The sequence below is a fragment of the Protopterus annectens genome, chromosome 7.part0, assembly GCF_019279795.1.
Source record: "Protopterus annectens isolate FY-2018-M chromosome 7.part0, PAN1.0, whole genome shotgun sequence".
In the NCBI taxonomy this organism is placed as follows: domain Eukaryota; kingdom Metazoa; phylum Chordata; order Ceratodontiformes; family Protopteridae; genus Protopterus; species Protopterus annectens.
In genome coordinates this window covers 1,640,819,904-1,640,834,770 of record NC_056739.1, presented here as the reverse complement: position 1 = coordinate 1,640,834,770, position 14,867 = coordinate 1,640,819,904, and positions in this window count along the sequence as shown.

Here is a 14,867-nt window from a genome sequence, read left to right as displayed (position 1 = left end):
TGGAAATTGTGGGAGCAATACATGCACAATAATGTTTTGGAGGAGGAATGAGGTTTAAAAGAAGGCAGGAATTGATCAACTTATGCAATGTTGAATTCTTGATAAATATACAAAAGAATGCATGTGATGTATAACATTTGCAGCTGAGAATATGTAAATATGGTTTGTTGTCTTTTATATCAATATACATTTGCCTATGTCTTAAGTGATAATTCAATAAAGCTGTTAAAAATAATCATAATTCCAGGAATGAAGAAGGGTGAGCTCCACCATAGCAGAATATGTGAGAAACTTAAGAAAGTCAGTTGAAAATCTGATTTTGTGTGTGTGTGTGTGTGTGTGTGTGTGTGTGTGTGTGTGTGTGTGTGTGTGTGTGTGCACGTGCACACAAGAGTGCGTATGTGTGTTTATGTATGCACATATATATTTTTTGTCTATGTGAAGGAGGTCAGTGTATGAAGCACTAAACAGGTACATCAGCAATACACACTGAGGATTACACTAACACAGCAAAAAAATGACAAATAATTAAAGTACAGAAAAGTACAACACTTATACCAATTAACTGACATGAAATCAAAGAGTAAATCCAAATATACTGTTTCAGAACAGATACCAATGCAATCAGTTTATTTCATAAGCTTTTGTTGGTTGAGTATGCATCATTTAGATAGTTAGCAGGAAAGCACATAGGACAACATTTTAAAGACATTTCTTGCTTATTTAAGCTTTTAAGTGTAAGGGGGGTCTTTGCTCCCCATACCTCCTGCAGTTCTATAAAGAGATGGTAAGATAGTAAGGAACCTAAACTAAAGTTTTATTCAAAAAAATAGTCAATTAAATTTCCAATGTGCTGTAACTAGAATATTTTGATTCTTCTTTAGCTTATTGACGTAAGTTTTGCTGTAAAAGGTGTACCATAGACTGGCTTACCACTGCTTGCCGTGCCATTGTTTTTTAGTTTATGACTAGCTGCTACTCTGAAGTATTTTTTGTATACAGTGTATTTAACTACATCGGAGTAAAACTGACGTTGCTTTAATTTTGTTTGGGTATCCATAGAGCAGTTTACTTAACCTTTTCTTTCTGCTTCCTTTAAGCGTACAATCCCACCTGACAGTGCATACCCCCAAGCTTCAGTCTCCTGCTATCTATCTGAGGCCCAGAGATAATCCTGAATTGTGTGAAGTGTCTGATACCTACTTCTGAGATTGGAAAGAGTCTTGTCTTCCCTATGTTATACTGCCTTGAGAAGCAGGAATAGTTATTTGGAAGTATGTACAAAATACTCCTACCGTCTTAAACTGCAATAAACTCCTGTCTTAGTTTGTTTAAGTGAGCGTTCCCTGCAGGACTATCAGCATCCATAGTCTCTTATTATATTACATCCTGCCTGCTAGAGTTAACCCTCCCCATATTGTCTCTTATAGTCACATTCCCTATACCCTCCTTAGCCTCTCTCCTAAAACTCTCCCCCTGCTTGTAAATTATATATTTACTCTTCTCATGTCTGCCATCCCCCAGTCTCTCTAAAACCCCTTTTCCTAGACTCTTCTTTCATTACCTGCAATAACCATTAAAGGGCAGTAGTTCTACCTATTTATCCATCACTTACCTTGCTCCTATATTTCAGCCTTTAAACCTTATTTTGTCTCCCTCATACCTCTGTTACTCCTGAACCTATTTCTTTGCCTCTGAATTAACATTTAGTCAGCTCTCCTTTCACTCTGCTATTTTAGTCTCTCACCTCCTAGATACCTTACTTTGGACTTACCTCCCAAATCACTGATTATTTTCCCTCAAAACATGTCTTCTTGTCTGAACCTGCTCCGTTCGCCCTGCAGGCTCACTCCGCTCCCCTACCCTACTCCCAAATCCCACCCTCAGTGGTCCTACACTTATACTTCCTAAACCACACCCTCTCTCTCATCCAACCAATCAATTGCCCCAACCACATATTCCACTTAGCTACACCCTCCTCCTCTAACTCTCTCTAGTATCTCTACTTAAAGTGCTTTTCCATACCCTATGGCACTACTCCCTCTCCTTAAGTCTCTCCCACTCTCACTAGTTCCTTATTATCTTATCCCAGTCTACCTCCATTGTATTTGTATAGGTATTCATAACAATATGCAAACTACAATGAAAGTTATCCTAACCAACTTAATACTCTTAACCATATGTTTACCTGCCCTCACCTCTGCCTATCTCCTAACCTGTTTTGAAAAGTCTGATCACTTCCACTATAACTACTCTCCAAAACAAATAAATATTCATGATATCTACCACTCCCATATACACATTAACATCATCTCCACTCCTTGCTATCTGCTACGTCAATTCCATTGATGCACACACATTAAGTACAATAACCTCTTAGTAAGAAAATGGAAACATCAACTTAACTATTCATACAACCCATTATTTAAGCTAAAGAACACTACCTTACAGAATGGGGACATCCACCCTAATCGTGGCCCAACCAATGCCTCTACAGTAAATATTCACTGCACCACACCCTCAAACCTTCCAACCCAAACCAAACTCTACAACTCTCTACTAATAGGACATCTCAATATCCGCAGTATCAACAACAAAATTGCCCATCTCCATGCCCTCCTTGATAGTCACTCCGTTGACATCTTCTGCCTTACAGAAACTTGGTTAAAACCTGGAACTAAGGATAACAAAATTATCCCCCCAGGCTATAACATATTGAGACAAGACCACTTAAAACGTAAGGGTGGGTAAGTAGCACTCCTATATAAAAATGGCCTACAGATCTCCTCTATAACTTATAACCCACCTCTGGACAGTAAGGCTGAAATCCTCATCTCCAGACTTCAAATCAACCCTAACAAATCCTTTTATGCCATCTGTATCTACCTACCCCCCCGGTAATAACAACATTATAATAGAAGATATTCTTAGCTGGGTGTCCTCAATTTACCCACAAGAAACAATACTATTAGGTGACTTTAACACTGACTGGAAAACTATCAATACTAATAACCCTTCCTCACACATTAATCTTTATGGCTTTATTCAAACTATCACCTCAACTACCAGAATTAACAAACCAACCAAAAAAGAGAGCACCTTAGACAAATACTTATTAATAAACATCCACATACTTACAATGTAGGAAGTTTACCAGATGATCTAAGTGATCATACTCTAACTTACATTATAAGTGTCAAAGGAAAAATATACTTTAAAAATGATCAAAACATGGCAGGTTCAGGTTAAGGCACTTTAATCTTGCAGCAAGGAGACAAAAACGTGCTATTACAGAGTTTGTCTAACTAGAAACAGGAAGTACTTTAATTTTTATACACTTTCTAATAAGACATTGCCTACCGAGCTGACGTAACAAATCACAAGTCTTTTCATCATCACTTATTAACAATTGGTCTCATGAATTTCTGCTGATTTATCAATTTTTGTGAGAAACTTCCTAAGGAAAACAACGTGGCCTTGGTTACCACCGGTTAGATACATGTTATGTTACCATTCAAGGTACTATGGCTAATTCAAGCACAAAGCTAGCAGTTCATTTCTCTAATAATCCTTTGTCTACATTATCTATAAGCTTCTGCAGCTGCACATGTTCTCATACTTCGAACAGAGCTGATTGTTTAGAATCATTACAGTTACAGGATATAGCATTGTTCATTCATTCACTCCTGACCTAGCAGATAAGCACCTGTTTCTCAAGTACATTTGCAAAAGGCATAAACATGAATATTGCTGTGCTAGCAATTACTAGGTCAGAGGGCATCTTGCAAGTTTCAGAAAGCACACTGCAGTTTCAAAAAGCATCTTTTCAGTCTCATATGAAACTCAATTTATATATAAAACAGTGCATATAAAATAGAATGAAAAACGTGTTAACTCATTTAGCTTCTAATTAGCATTAAGCATACACACATTAATACATATTTTTCTGACATCTCCCCCTGTTAATACTTTTTAATTCTATTTTCAAAACGAATAAACAGTTTGCTTCTTTTCCTAACCTCTTCCAATCAGGATTTGCAGTTAAGAAAGTCATTCAGTTTAAACTTTATGAAAGTGTTTCACATTCTAGCAGCTCTTCAAATTCAGTACTCTGATACATAGTCTCAGAAACTGATATGTCTATAAATTCTTTGATTAATTTCTTCATGCAGGGAATTCCACAACAAATACAAACTCCTATTAGGAGTAATCCCACACCAATGGCAATCAAGATGTTCATTAGGATGGAACCCTACCCCCCAAACAAATTCTGGAAAAAGTCCATCAGAGGGTTTGGGCCTGGTTTGGTCATGGTCGACACGATGAATTACCTCAAGGTGGTCATTAATTTCATGCTGATGATCTGGTTTAAACGCACAGCATTCTTCTTTGATTAAAGCACACGTCCCACCCCTCACCGCTAGGGTGAAGTCAAGAGCCATTCGGTTCTGGAGCACTACAGTTCTCATAGCATTCAGTTCATCAGTTATCAGTTCAAGAGCAGAGAAAGTTGCATTACTCATTACTTCGAGAAGTTTAGACAGTTTTCCCAGCTCCCAAATCGATATAACTGCGCCATATGCAGGCAATATGCCTGCCCACGATATGACAGCATCACTCAAGTCCATGTGCGTAAGTGTGGTGCCCACATTATGATGGTCTTTCCATCCCGCCTCGATCTGTCCCATTGGATTCTCAGGTTTTTTAACAGTCTTCTTGGTCACATCTCGGGTATTTTGAATATTTCCCTGAGGCAAGACTGCAGTGTGTCATATGGCCGGGACCAGGTAACCCAAAAAACAGCTGCCGGACCAAATCTCAGGTAACCATTTATATGCTTTTTTACCACACACAAAATAACAATCCTCCACTTTAGTAGTTACTTTGTTAGGAAATGACTGCCCTGCATGAAACATTTTCCTATCTATAACAGATAACTGTTTAAAAAGTTCAGGATTACGTTGTACTTGATCAAGAGTCTTATGCATGGATTTAAGGAATGAGTTATAATCTGTTCTGCAAGATCCACCCAAATCGTTTGCTTTTGTATAACATTTATACTGTACCATCACATTACACTTACTCCAACCCACTTGTATGGTATCATTTTTATAAAAACATACAATTCCCTTTTGTGTCACAGGCAAATACAGTGCTACCTTATCATATGCTTTAATAGATACTGTGTCAAAAACCAGATTTTCCCAGGTCTCATTGACCCCTAGGGGGAATAGCAGTCATTAATAACCCCCCGTACGCTGTTGGTATGGCTGTGCAGATCCAGCAGTTCGAAACATTAAAAGTCTCAGCATACACATGTGTAATTGCCTGATAAGTGTTAAAGTTTGGGTGCCAGTCTATATTTGGTTCATCACGTTTAATCAGTTCAACTTTTGTGGCAGGAAAAAGGAAAGGCCACAACAAAAAGAACAATGTTATTAGCATAACTATCAGAATAATTATGCAAGTTTTCTGAGGTTGTTCAATGTCTCTATTCACTCTATACCTGGCCATTTTGTTCTCGTTGCACAACAGTAGCAAAGTTTTTGTCCAGTTCAAAGTTCTTAACCAGTTTACAGTGTGTCAGATGAATCCAGGATGCTTGCTCTGCGATCTTGACTGCAGTGGGTGTTGACAGTAGAACCTGGTACAGCCCTTCCCACTTCGAAGAACTCCAGTTCTTCCTCTTCACAATTTTCACCCAGACCCAGGTGCCTGGGGCTACTGCTGCTTCCGATTTTGTTTGCTCTTTATCTGAAGCAGAATTTAACTGCAAATGTTTGTTATTCAAAAATTGCCTCATATACCCTGCAAGTGAACTGTCAGCCTCCTGCTCTGCAGACGAGAGGTTTCCATTGAGGTGTATAATATGCCCTCCCAAACAAAACTTCAAAAAGAGTCAATCCTTTTGCATTTGGAACAGTTCTCATGCTCAACAGCGCCAGAGATAAACAGTGCACCCAGTTCTTTTATGTCTCACTAATCAATTTTCTAAGCTTACTCTTCAACACCCCATTATGCCTCTCTACTAATCCTGCAGATTGGGGGTGGTATGCACAGTGGTTTTTCAACGATATCCCAAAATAGCGACTAAGTTGTTGTATTGTTTGGTTTACAAAATGTATACCATTGTCACTATAAATCTTTTCTGGTATGCCAAATCTTGGTATAATTTCTTTAACAAGGACCTTTGCAACAGTAGCTGCTTCTGGATTTTTAGTTGGAAAAGCTTCCACCCATTTGGAAAACATATCTATAATGACAAGGCAGTACTTCTTATTTTCGCATTTGTTCAGTTCTATAAAATCCATACAAATAGTATGAAATGGATACGGTGGTGTAGGGAAACTCCCTTGCTTAGGTTTCAATGCCCCTTGTGCATGATGCTTGTTACAAACATGGCATGCTGCACAAAACTTTTTTGTGTAATTAGTAAATCCATACGTTGTAAACACTCGATTCACTAACTGTACCATCCCCCCTGTTGAGACATGGCTCTGCCCATGGCTCAACAAAGCTGTATATCTAAACAAGTTAGATGGTAAGATTGTTTTTTTCTCTTTGGAGATGTACAGTCCCTTCTCAAGGATTGCTCCTCGTTTTATCCATTTTTGTTTCTCTACATTTGTAGTAAGTGTCTGCATTGTTTTTAACATTTCTAAATCTAAAATATCAGAAGGTTTTAATGCCTCACTCAAAAGAAAAACTTCTGAAGCTGAAGCTGCCTGCTTTGCAGCTGTATCAGCTCTCACATTACTTTTTGAAATTCTATCCTGTTGCTTGGTATGAGCTATGCATTTGCAAATAACTACTTTCTGAGGTAACTGAATAGAGTCTAACAAATCTAAAATAAATTGTGCATGATTAATAGGTTTATCAGTAGAAGTTATCATTCCTCTATTTTTCCACTGCTGCTCAAAAAACATGTACAGTAGAAAAAGAATACTGACTGTCAGTAAAAATATTTACTTTCTTACCTTTTGCTAAGGTACATGCCCTCGTCAAGGCAATCAACTCTGCTGCTTGTGCAGATAAGTTGTGTGGTAAAGATTTTGCTTCTAAGATCTTGGTATCAGAAAGGACTGCATATCCCACTAGGTTCTGTCCTGTAGGACCCCTCCTGCATGAGCCGTCCACATAGTATGTCACCTCGGCATCATCCAAGGGAACATCCATAAGGTCTTTTCTAGGTAGTGTCTTTTGCTCAATCTCCTGCAGGCAGCAGTGTGGTTTGCCATCTGCAGGGGTTGGGAGCAAGGTTGACGGATTCAGAGTGTACATCATTCAATTGTCATATGAGGTTGGCTCAACAGTATAGTCATACAGGAAAGATGTCTAGCAGGAAAAAGATATGCTACTTTTTCTTGCAGTAAAATAATTGCGACTGCATGAGGCACTCTCAATGTGAGAGGGTGAAATAACACTACTGAGACTGAAGCCTGCACTGCCATCACAGCTGCAACTACTGCTTGTACACAGTGGGGCAAGGATCGCGCCACTGGGTCTAACTGTGATGAATAGTAAGCTATGGGGCGTTGTTTGTCCCCATGCTGTTGTGTTAACACTGATGTCATATAACCTTGCTTAAAGTCTACAGTTTGAAAAAATCGCTTATGATAGTTTGGTAATCCTAAAACTAAGGAAGATGCTATCAATTGTTTCAGTTTGCAGAAAGTTGCTTCTGCTTCTGGTGTCCACTGTAATAAATCCTGTGCTGCCATCGGCTTTTTGAATAGCAAATTAGTCAGCGGATCAGATTCCACAGCATAACTTGGTATCCGACTCCGACAAAAGTTGGTAGTTCCCAGGAAGGACATCATTTCCTTCTTGGTAGTTGGTCTAGGTGCTTGTAATATTGCTGTTTTCCTGTCTTCATCTAATATTCTGCCCTCTTTGGATATTACATATCCCAGGTATTTAACCTGTTTTCTCCAAAGTTGCAGTTTGTTCTTGTTTACCTTGTGTACTTGAGTAGCTAAAAATTCTAATAATGCTATGGTATCTTCTCTGCATTTTTGCTGGGTGGGGGCTGCCAGCAGAATGCATTCTACATAAAGTAAAATCTGACTACCTTTTGGTGGGATAAATCCCGCCAGGTTATTTGCCATTTCTTGTGCAAATATCGTTGGGCTTTCCCAATATCCCTGTGGTAATCTTGTGTATGTATACCGTTTCCCCTAAAATGTAAATGCAAACCAATGTTGGCTGTCTGGGTGTATCGGTATAGAGAAAAATGCATTGCTAATATCTACCACAGAAAAATACTTCTGCTGAGGTTTCAAATCATTCAATATGGTGTGTGGATCTGGCACCGTTGGTGCCCTGGGTATAACTGCATCATTTACAGCCTGTAAGTCTTGGACCATACACCACTCCCCGTTTGCTTTCCTAACAGGAAATAAGGGTGTATTACATGGTGAATCGGGAGATTCTATTAAGACTCCTTCCTTAAGTAAGGCTGCTATTATAGGTTTGATCCCTATTTCTGCATCCTTTCTCAAGGGATACTGTCTTTTCTGAGGTCTAAATGCTGATTTTGGCTTAATAGTAACTGGTCCTGCTGTACGAATAAGTCCTACATCTGATTTCCCTGTTGACCAGAGGGTCTCTGGTATATCCCGTAAGGCTTTTTCCTCTTCCTCTAATAAGAGTAATACTCAGCTATCCTCACTTGCCTGTGAGTGTACTGCTGGGTGTGTCTGTGTTATCCAATTCAATTTTTGCTTCTGTACTCCTTGTTCAGAGAGTTCTAACTCTGTTTGTTTTTCCCACCTTGTGACTTTTTCTCCTAGGTCTGCCCACTTCAAATTTCTATTTTTAGTCAAACTCACATGTGGCAATCAATTAGATTTGTAAAGTGCTAAAAATTCCTGGGGCAATGAACAGCTTATTACACTGTTTCCTTCTGTGTCCCAGTACAAATTTCATAATACTAGCCTATTAGCATGGTTTTTAAACAACTCTTGCTCATATTCTTTATCGGGTACTGGTCTATTACAGTAATATAGAGTAGAATGCAACAAATGCTGTTTTTCAGTGTCAAGGGAGGGGGATTTACTGATGGCTATGTTCATCAGTTCTTCAGTTACTGCCCCTGGACCAGTCGTAACTAAGTCCTGGCTGTACCAATAATATGTTTCACACTCCGGTCGCACTACAAAAGTATCCATTTGTCGCTGTGCTTCCATACCCTGCATGGTTGGAACTACGGCAATGCTGAATATCTGCATCAAGTCCCTGCCCAAGAGATTTACTGGGCATTTTGCAGAAACAACAATTTTGCTTTTCTGGGTCATTCCTGAAAGGAGGTCAGTTATTGATATGTCATGGGAGAGTGGCTCCCGATACAGCTGTCCATTAGCTGCTTTCACTAATATGTAATCTGGTGATTCTGAATCTTTTGGGAGTTTGGAAGGATGTATCAGGGTCCGTGAAGCCCCTGAGTCACACAAAAATTTTACTTCCCTCCCCTCTACCAGAAGCGTAACTTCCGGTTTTGTGTCTGCTAAGTAGAGCGCTAGGCTCAATAATGCTAAGTCCAAAATTTAATTTTCTTCATCGTCTATGAATTCATGTGCATCCTCTATCCCTTCTGTCACATCCTCTACTCTTGCTACCACATTTGCATTTGTCTTTTCCTGTCTATTCTTATCCAGTGATTCCTGACTATCATATAGTCATTCTTCACCCTCCTTATCTTCTGTAGTTACCTTCTTATTTAGCCTGCAATCCCTTGCCAAATGTCCCTTTTTCCCGCATTTAAAACTTTCACCCCTTTTCTTTCTTTCTTCAAAATCTTCTGATCATTTATCAGATTGTTTGTTTCCCTGGGCATTTTTCTTACCCTTCTTCCCGGTTTGTACTACAAAGACTTCTGAACCATCTTCCACTGCGAATACTTGAGCTTTCTTTTTCTTTTTGCTATTAAAATTACTTTCGGCATGTCTTGCGTATTCAAGTAATGACTGTAATCTACTTGTACAATGATCTACCATGTGCTTTGTAATGAAGCTGCTAATGGGAGTAATACTACCTTTTAAGAATGCATTCTTTAGCTGTTGCTCATATGGGGAATCATGCGTTTGATCTTCAGGTACTTGCATTCCACAATGGTTATTAAAACATTCTAATAGTCTAGCATAATATCTATTAACAGTTTCACCTTCTTGCTGTATGCACTGATTAATGCAAGTCCAATCAGCCCTAGGCTTCCATTTTTCAGAGATTCAGTCTGTCAGACCTTTCACTCTGTTGTCCAGTTCTGCATTGCTATGTGGAAGTGGTTTGAGCTCTGCGTCATGGGGATTCCAGTTGCCACTGATCATGTGCCAATCTGGACCTACAATTTGCCTAACTACTTTTTCTACTTCTTCTCCATTCAAATGGTAACTTAACCTCATGCCCTGTAAGTCTTCTAAAAATTTTCTAAAATTAACTTTCGGATGGGGAATTCCCTCTGTGGCTTTCTGGATATCTTCCGGTGTCCACGGTCTATAGACTAGAAGAGTCGAATCCTGTCCTGCCTGTCCTGCCTGCGGATTTGGTACTTCTATGAGTGGACATATTTCTTCCTCACTCATAGCCTGTGAATTTCTATTCATTTCATATAATTCAATCGCCCCTCTCAAGTTACGTGTTCGAGACCTAGTCTCGATAGGATCTCTGACAGACAGTTTTGATTTTGCAGGAACAGCTGGGTATAGCGGAGGTGGATCAGCTTGTCCACTCGCTCCATATTTTGGTAAGGGAAGCAGAGGGGGTGGAGGAGGGGCTGTTGCTATTACCAAGTTATTATCTTCTTTGTCTAAGAACATTGCTTTTGAATTCTTAATCTTTTGTTCCCTGCAATTTGCTTCCTCAAGCCACCTATGTGCCTGAGGGACTCCTAATTGCCGTTGCTTTTTTAGCTGACCTTTCGCGTCTGTTTTAAGTTGTCTGACGAGTTTAATAAGTGAAGATTTATCTAAATTACCATCAAATTTGTATTTATCAACCCATTTCGTATAGTACTTAACATTATCAGCATGCTGTAATTGCATATATTTCTCGTCTTCGGTTAGGGGCGGGTCTAGGGAACTTTTCGTGCACCGATTTCCCATGTTGCCTTAGCTAAGCTGTAAATTGTTACGTAACCCTTCTTATCACGTGGTACCATGATTTTACACCTTTTCACAGTTTATCTAGAATAACTGTCTACCTATTCTGTTTCCCTGATGTATGACAAGACAGTAATCTTTTTGTCCGTGATCTGCGCATGCAAATCTCCCTGATAAAAAGTTCTGTAACTAGTCCCTGACCTAAAACAGAAAAAAGGTAAATTCCTCCTTACCTGACCCTCCGTGAGTTGATCCACTGGATCATTGACTCGTCCTCCAATCCCAAATCAGAAACAGTGGCTGGCCTCTTTCGAACGACAATTCAGTCGGAGGTCTTTCAAAACAGAAGAGCCGATTTGGCCGCTTCTCCGTATGGATACATGCCACCGGGCCCAATTCTGACCTAGGCCTAGAGTGAGAGGTACTTTCCGGTCCGAAGGAACAAACTGTCAAAGGAAAAATATACTTTAAAAATCATCAAAACACGGCAAGTTCAGGTTAAGGCACTTTAATCTTGCAGCAAGGAGACAAAAACGTGCTATTACAGAGTTTGTCTAACTAGAAACAGGAAGTACTTTCATTTTTATACACTTTCTAATAAGACATTGCCTACCAAGCTGATGTAACAAATCACAAGTCTTTTCATCATCACTTATTAACAACTGGTCTCATGAATTTCTGCTGATTTATCAATTTTTGTGAGAAACTTCCTAAGGAAAACAACGTGGCCTTGGTTACCACCGGTTAGATACATGTTATGTTACCATTCAAGGTACTATGGCTAATTCAAGCACAAAGCTAGCAGTTCATTTCTCTAATAATCCTTTGTCTACATTATCTCTAAGCTTCTGCAGCTGCACATGTTCTCATACTTCGAACAGAGCTGATTGTTTAGAATCATTACATTTACAGGATATAGCATTGTTCATTCATTCACTCCTGACCTAGCAGGTAAGCACCTGTTTCTCAAGTACATTTGCAAAAGGCATAAACATGAATATTGCTGTGCTAGCAATTACTAGGTCAGAGGGCATCTTACAAGTTTCAGAAAGCACACTGCAGTTTCAAAAAGCATCTTTTCAGTCTCATATGAAACTCAATTTATATATAAAACAGTGCATATAAAATAGAATGAAAAACGTGTTAACTCATTTAGCTTCTAATTAGCATTAAGCATACACACATTAATACATATTTTTCTGACAATAAGACAAAAGAATGGCATTTCTAACACCCCTACTTATAGGATCTCACAAACCAAGAAACACTTTAACCCTCTACTATTCCAAAATGAACTCAATGCCTGTGACTGGAAACTTGTAAAAATACTCCCACTAGACGAGGCTGTTAAATATTTTAACTCTAAATTTCTAGCAATCCTTGATGAACACGCACCTAAACGATCTATTAGAATAAAATCCAAACCAGCCCCCTGGCTTTCAAAGGAAACCAGACAGAAAATTCTACTTAGAAACAAAGCATGGGCTAAGTGGAGAGCTAACAGAACTTCCCCTGAACAACAAACTTTCAGACAGCTAAGAAATATAACAAAAAAAGCTATACTCACTAACAAAAAGAACTACTATTGTAAACTACAGCAAACACACCAAAAGAATCCACAGAAATTTTGGACTAGCTTAAATAGACTCCTTCACCCTGGCCACTCTAGCACACCATCCCCTCAAGATGCTGATCATAATACCCCACATCAAATGGCCAACAACTTCAATACCTACTTCACAGAGAACATACAATCTCTAGCCAGTCAGCTTTCCACTGACAACACAAGGCTCCCAACCTCTTTACCTGGATCTTTACCAACATTCCAATGTCAACCTATCTCAACCACTCATCTACAAAATCTTACTAAAACTTAAACCTTGTACTCCTTCAGCCGACCAGTTACCTTCTGAATATTTGCAAAAAGCAGCCAACGTCATTGCCTTCCCCATATCCATCCTAATTAACAGAACCATGACATCTGGAAAATCTCCCACATCATCCCCCTACATAAAGGTGGTAAATCTAATGATTACTCTAACTACATGCCAATAGCTCTACTATCACCTTTAGCAAAAGTCATGGAAAAATGCATTCACCACCAGCTATTAGACTACTTAACTAAACACAACATACTGGCTTACTGCCAGCATGGCTTTAGGCCATTTTATAGTACTACCACCACTCTCCTATCTTTCACCGACTCCATTAATAAGAACCGTAATAACAACATCCTCTCTTCTGCTCTCTTCATCGACCTTTCAAAGGCTTTTGATATGGTAAACCACCCCCTGCTTATAAATACTTTTGAATCTCTTTCTCTGGATACCCTAGCTACATGATGGTTTAAGTCCTACCTCAACAATAGGCAACAGGCAGTTCTCTGGGAAAATAAACTATCATCCCACCTGCCAGTCACCCTTGGAGTCCCTCAGGGCTCCATTTTAGGACCTCTTCTTTTTTCATTATTCATCAATGACCTTCATGTAGCAATCCCTGAAGCCACCTGTATTCAATATGCCGATGATACCACGCTTATATGTTCTGCCAACTCCATTTCTGAACTACATTCACTAACTCAAAAATTATTCAACTCAGTAGAAGTTTGGTTCTTGAAATGCTGCCTCCTTTTGAACACCACAAACACTAAGCTCCTACTCTTTACACCTACCAGTAGGTCCTCTTCTATAGACTTCTCTGTCAAATCCAACAATGGCACCCTTTTCTTCCCTGACTCTACCACCAAACTATTAGGAGTCATAATTGACAACAACCTTAACTTCGATAGCCATATAAATAATACCATACAAACAGTAAACAGAAAAATGGGCTCCTTATATAGAATCAAACCCTTCTTAACTCCAACAGCTAGAACCACTATTGCCCACACTCATTTAATCTCAACTCTTCTTTATACCTCACCTATTTACACTAATCTAAAAAAAATAATCTTCTCAAACTAGCAAGCTCCTACAACAATATTGCCAGATTTGCCACTGGTAATGCATTTCAAACTCACCACTGTCTGAATCTAAAGCAGCTAGACTGGCTTGAACTTCCTAACATTCTGATTTTTTCCCAACTTACCATTGCCCATAAGATCTTTTACTAACCAAATATTACTCCTATACTTGCTAACCTCATTACCCCTTATAATAATCATAATTCCCTACACTCTTCTAGCAAACTACTTGCTAGCATAAGTAAGTCCAATAACTTGGCAGGTGACACCCTTTTCTCCAATACTGCTGGTAAAAACTGGAACCTTCTACCTATAGATCTAACTCTACTACCTTTACTGTCACTCTTTAAGCAAAAACTCAAAAGACACCTAAAAACTCATTGGTTATGTCCCTGCAGTAACCCTGACTAATCTTCAACCATTCCCTACTTCTATCTTCACACTGCCTCTGGATACACAATCGTACTCTGCGTACCCCTCGGTAGGCAGAAACTGTTACTAGTAGGATTAATATAACTTCCAGTATTTATTTAAACTATCACTGAACTTTAAAGTACCTCATATATCATGTTGTAAGATGACTTATATAATTCTTTATTCTCATCCTTCTAAGTATTGTACTTCTTCTAGACTCCTTTTTTGTATTCTAATTTCCTCCTACTTTATTTGTTATACATCTGTATATGATATTTTGTGCTATGTTTGGAGCTTTTCTACCTGGGCCTCTATTGAAAATGGAATATATCCAATTAGACTAGCCCAGTCAATAAATGTAAAATAAATAAATAAATATGTAGTTAACGAAATAA